Source organism: Eriocheir sinensis, chromosome 39 (assembly GCF_024679095.1).
Source record: "Eriocheir sinensis breed Jianghai 21 chromosome 39, ASM2467909v1, whole genome shotgun sequence".
NCBI classification, from domain to species: domain Eukaryota; kingdom Metazoa; phylum Arthropoda; class Malacostraca; order Decapoda; family Varunidae; genus Eriocheir; species Eriocheir sinensis.
The window spans coordinates 12,214,680-12,220,844 of NC_066547.1; the positions used below are offsets into that span (position 1 = coordinate 12,214,680).

The window sequence follows — 6,165 nt, forward strand, 5'->3', positions numbered from 1 at the left end:
GTGTGTGTGTGTGTGTGTGTGTGTGTGTGTGTGTGTGTGTGTGTGTGTTAACGTCAGGTTTGTATTGTTCGTCTTGTCATATGTTTCCTTCTTTATTTACTTAATTATCAGACGAAGGACCATGTTTGTGAGGCCTCGCAGAACACACACACACACACACACACACACACACACACACACACACACACACACACACACTGTCCTCGAAGGTTTGGTGGTGGTGGGGGCGGCTAACAGGTTAATTAATTGTTTACCTGTTGCATTACCTGTACTCTGCCGGGTTACCTAAGTATAATTAATGATAAAAAAACAGGCAAAATAAATGATAAAAATAGATGATAAGATAAACGATAAAATGATAAGTTAAATGATATGAAAATAGATTGTAAAAAAAATGTGATAAAAAATAAATAATGAAAAGTGGATGATAAAAGGAGTGAGAGAATGAAAAAAAATAGCAGAGGAGAATAACGATGTTTGTGCGTTTGTGTGATTTTTTTTTTAATCTATTCTAGGATGTGATGTTGAGTATTTTAGTTTCCCTGTTTTTTGTAGTTATTTTTCTTAGTAGTTCGTGCGGACTTAATTTTCACTTTAATCTGGCGTGACTTATGTGAGCAGTGTTTGTTTGTTTGTTTGTTTGTTCATGTGTTTATGTAAAGTCTGTGTGTCTAGACTTAGGGATTCGCGTGCAAGAGTTTTTGTTGTCGTTTTGCTTTACTTCATGGTTATATTTACTCTCTCTCTCTCTCTCTCTCTCTCTCTCTCTCTCTCTCTCTCTCTCTCTCTCTCTCTCTCTCTCTCTCTCTCTCTCTCTCTCTCTCTCTCTCTCTCTCACCTGGGGCGGCACACCTTTCCTACCTGTTCATTATCTCGCATGGCCAAGGTGCTGCTCTCCCTCACCTTCCCTCCTCTCACCTCCCCTTCCTCTTAACCGCCACTAATGACCTCCCCTTGGCTCCTCTTGATTCCTCCTATAGCCTCTTTAACCCCTTGGCTGTCACATTCCTTTCAGTTTCCTGTCTTCTTTTTCTTCGGGTCCAATCCTCTTACTGCCCTTTTGCTATCAACTTACGATTCACTTACTTTTTTGTGTGTAGTAGAAGCAGTAGTAGTAGTAGTAGTAATAGTAAGAGGAATAGGAATTAAAGTAGGTGAAGAAGACGAAGAGAAAGAGGAGAGGAGGAGGAGTAAGAGGCAAAGAGGAGGAGAAAGAGAAGAGAAAATAATAATAGTAGGAGTAAAAATAATTAGAGAAGGAAGAGAAAGAGAACGAGAGGAAGAGGAGGAAGAAAATCAGTTGTTAAAGGAGTAAAAATAATAAAAAGGAAGAGTGAAAGAGATCGAGAGGAAGAGGAGGAAGAAGAGGAGGAGGAGGAGGAGGAGGAGAAGAATACAGGTGCAAGAAGGTGTAGGTAGGCCTGAGGGGAGGAGAAGAAGAGGGGGGACTATTGTATTTCTTTGTTGTGGTGTCATTGTAGTGCTGGAGGTGGTGGTGGTGGTGGAGGCGGTGATGGTGGTGGTGGTGGAGGCGGTGATGGTGGTGGTGCTGGTGGTGATGATGGTAGTAGCAGAAATGGAAGTGTTATTAATCTGTTTCCTCCACCTCCTCCTCTTCCACTTCTTATTCCTCCTCTTCCTCTCTTTATCTTCCTCTTCTTCCTCTTATTGTTCTTAACCCTCCTCCTATTCTCAATTCTCTCTTCCTCTTCCTCCTTCTATACCTCTTTTTAATACTCTTTTTCCTCCACCTCCTCCTCTCCCTCTTCTTATTCCTCCTCTTCCTCTCTTTTTCTTCCTTTTCTTCCGCTTATTATTCTTACCCCTCCTGCTATTCTCCCTCCTCTCTTCCTCTTCCTCCTACTCCTCCTCTTAACTCCTTTTCCTCTTTCTACTTCTTTCTCTTCCTCTTCTTCCTCTTCTTATTCTTGCCCCTTTTACTCTTCTCCCTATTTCTCTTTCTCCTTCTCTTCCATACCTCTACATCACCTGCACGTAATTATTTCCGAGTGGGTAGACAGGGGCCAGGTAGACGGGGCGGCGAGATGAGACGGGGCGGCAGGCTAGCGGCGGGACAGGTAAGGGTAGGACACAGGTGGTAACAGTGGGACAAAGCGGAGCGGTGAAGCGAGAGGGATAGAGGCTAGAGAGAGAGAGAGAGGGGGGGAGCGAGGGAGAGAGAGCGGAGGGGGGGGTCGGGGGGGGGGTGAAGAGTGTTTTAGAATTGATGATGAAAGAGAGGGAGGAATGAATGAGGTGGGCATACGTATTGAAGAGCTGACAAAGAGCAATTTAAGGGGAGGGGCGGGATGGCCGGTGAGGGAGAAGGTGAAAATTATGATGTTGAGGTTAATTGAGTAAAGAATGGAAGGCGAGAGATAAAGATAATGGTTAGGAGAGTTTGATGAGGGTTTTAAGGATGAAGGAATGGAAGTCGTAAAAGTTAATGGGTACAAAAGAAAGATAAAGATAAAGAAAGTAATGGTTAGGAAAGTATACGGAGATCTTTTTAAGGGGATGGTACGAAAGAGAAGGTAATGGATAGGAAAGTTTGATGAGGGTTTTAAGGATGAAGGAATGGAAGTCGTTAAAGTTAATGGGTACAAAAGAAAGATAAAGATAAAGAAAGTAATGGTTAGGAAAGTATACAGAGATCTTTTTAGGGGAAGGTACGGAAAAGAAGGTAATGGATAGGAAAGTTTGATGAGGGTTTTAAGGGTGAAGGATGAAGGAATGGAGGTCGTAAAAGTTAATGGGTACAAAAGAAAGATAAAGATAAAGAAAGTAATGGTTAGGAAAGTATACAGAGATCTTTTAAAGGGGAAGGTACGGATAAAAAGAAGGTAATGGATAGGAAAGTTTGATGAGGTTTTTAAAGGGGAAGAGTGGAGGAAATTGAAGTAGTAAAAGTTAATGGGTACAAAAGAAAGTAATGGTTAGGAAAGTATACAGAGATCTTTTTAGGGGAAGGTACGGAAAAGAAGGTAATGGATAGGAAAGTCTGATGAGGTTTTCAAGATAGGAAGAATGGAAGAAATGATAGTGATTAAAGGGTATTCGATGCAGAAGGAAAGGCGAAGGTAAAGAAATCAATCGTAATGAAAAATAAAGACCTTGAATGGGGAGGGGGAAGGAAAAATAAGTTATTGTAAGGCATGTAAGGGGAAAGTTGGAGGAAAATAGGGAGGTAAAAGTTTATGGATACAAAAGAAACACAAATAAGAAAGTAATGACTAGGAAAGTATGTTAAGACTAGTCAGCGGGAACATTAAAAACTTACTATTATTGACTGACAGAGCATATAGGAGGAAGAGGAGGGGAGGAGGAGAAGGGGAAGGGACAGCAGGTTGTTACATATAGAAAGGATGTAGGGAGGAACAGGTGGAGGGGAAGAGGAGGGGAAGAGGAAGGAAGGGAGGGAGGGACAGCAGGTTACTATACAGGGAAGGGACATAACTCTGGACAAGACCTGTATTGATTATGCGTTCAGGTAGTCTCTTCCCATTTTCTTTTTTGTGTCCAGCGAAGGTTAACTCGTGTATTTATAACGCGTCCACAAATTGTTTTCTACCGAGGGTCTATTTTCAGCTCCTTTCATTATGTCTTTCTCCACGTGTACAAGGACATAAGAAGAGCGGATATTTTTGTCTCCGTATTAATTTCTCTCTCAAGGGGGTCTCTCTCCTCTCTCTGTAAATAATCTATCAGTGTCCTCCTATGTTAAATCGATATCACGTTGACATTCAAGGAGGAACTGAACCAAATATCACCTAACCTGTTCTTACTAAGTTATTTTTTTTTTTTAATTTCCCTTAAAACTCAGACTGTCGCATTTTCTCATGTTTCTTTTATCTTCCTTTATCATTATTCGTCTTCTTATCTACCTTTCGTTTCTTTCCTCCTCCTTCTACACCTCTTTTTAATGCTCTTTTTCCTCCACTTCCTCTCCCTCTTCTAATTCCTTCTTTTCTTCTCTTTTTCTTTCTCTTTTTCCTCTTACTCTTCTCCCTCCTCTCTACTTTCCTCCTTCTACTCCTACTCTTAATACTCCTTTTCTTTTTCTCCTTCTCTTTCTCTTCCACACCTTTACCTGTCTACCTCTAATGAGACCTCTATTGTTTGTTAATCCTCCATACTCGCCTATATTTTCCTTTCATTTAAACTCCTCATAACATATTTTTTCCTCATCCTTAAATCTATCTACCCGCCCTTCTAGCTCTCTTCCACACCTTTACCTGTCCACCTTTAACGAGACATCTTCTTAAGCTCCTCTTATTGTTTGTTCCTCCTCCATACTCGCCTATATTTTCCTTTCATTTGAACCCCTCATAACATTTTTTTCCTCATCCTGAAATCTATCTACTCGCCCTTCTAGCTCTCTTCCTACCTGGTGCCTCTCTTCTTACGAGGACGAGACCTTCACCTCATCCTCTCTGTCTATCCTCCACTACCGCTCATGCTCTGTGACATTTAAACTCATCATACCACACGTCATACTAATTGACCTCCTTACCTGCCCGTCACCTGGTTTCTCTTTTACTCATCTACTTGCCTGCCTACCTACATATCCACCTTATCAATCTTGCTTCTTACTTCTCTACCTACCTTCCTTTTTTGCCTATACCAACCGACTTACTTACCTAATCTAACCTAACTCGCCTACCTACTTACCTACTTGTCTGCCTATCTATGAACTTGATTACCTACTTCTACCTACTTGCTTACCTAACCTAACCAAACTTAACCTAACCTAACCTAACCTAACCTAACCTATTCTACTTACTTGCCTAACCTGACCCAACCTAACCTAACCTAACCTAACCTGACCTAACTTACTCTACTTACCTATTTACCTAACCCTAACCTAACCTAACCTAACCTGACCTAACTTACTCTACTTACCTACCTAACCTAACCTAACCGAACCTAACCTAACCTAACCTAGCCTGACCTAACCTACTCTACTTACCTACCTAACTACCTACCTCTCAGTCACTCTACCATCCTACCTATCTACTTCCTAACCCATCCACCTTATTTCTTCTTACCCACCTTCTTACCTATCTTTATACTATCTTAATTTCTTCCTTCTACTTACTTAAACTAACCTACCTACCACCCGTATCCACCTACCCACCCTTTCACCCATTCACCCGTCGACCCTCACCCTTTGGTCATCCACTTATCATGCGCTGAGGGACGTTACTGAACCTTAATAGTTTAATACGCACAAATCGAGACGAGGCACCGGGATTAACGAAGAGAGAGAAAGAGATGAGGCTTGTGGAATGAATACGCAAGCAACCCCCTCCGAAGACCACCACCAAACCGAACCGGGAAAGTCTTTGGCAGTTCAGAGGTCAGGGAAGAGGTCATTGGGTCATGCTTGGAGTACGTACGTGGGTAAACGGTTGTAATAGGAGGAGGTAGAGAGATTGGTAAAGGAGAAAGGCGAGACACTGAAAGGGGGTTATGTTGGTAATTAAAAGGGTAGTACAAGAGGAGGAAGAGGAGGAGGAGGTGAATGTATAGGAAGTAGAGGAGGTAGAGAGACTAGTAAAGAAGGAGAATGGCAAGAATGTAAAGTGGGGCTATGTTGGTAAGGAAAAGGGTACAAGAGGAAGAGGAAGAGGTGAAAGTATGGAGTCTAGGAATGGAGAGGGGTAAAGAAATAGAAAAGGCGAGGTTGTACTAAGATATATATAAGGAAGGTATAAGAGGAAAGAAGGTAAGGAAGAAGGTATAAGAGATGAAGGAAGGAGGAGTAGGAGGAGGTGAATAGAGTAGAAAGATCGGTTAAGAAAAGAAAAGGCGAAATACTAAGGGATATAAAACTACGATGGTGATTGAGAAGAGAGAAAGGATGAGGAATAAAGGAAATACGTGGAAAAACAAACAAGAGAAGGAGAAAGAAGTCACAAATACGGAAAAATTCAAGTGATTAGACGGAACACGCTGATAGACAGGAAGTGAAGAATGAGAGATAAGAAAGAGACGAGAAATGAGTATAGAGATGTGGAAGGAAAACAATGAATAAGAGTGATATAGATAAAAACAACAGGAAAAGGATATGCGAATAGATTAAAAATAAAGATGACAGACAATGGAAGACAAGAGAGAGAAAAAAAGGGAAGGGAAATTAAATGGAATGAAAGGTAAAAAAAA

The 6,165-nt window shown here is 41.4% G+C and overlaps 1 long non-coding RNA gene across 1 annotated transcript; it reads left to right on the plus strand.

Moving 5' to 3' along the window:
* The first annotated feature begins 2,196 nt into the window (after positions 1 to 2,196).
* Positions 2,197 to 6,165, plus strand: LOC127009006 (uncharacterized). The gene is made up of 2 exons (XR_007761503.1): positions 2,197 to 2,534; positions 2,684 to 6,165. It is a non-coding gene; the product is annotated as an uncharacterized LOC127009006 (long non-coding RNA).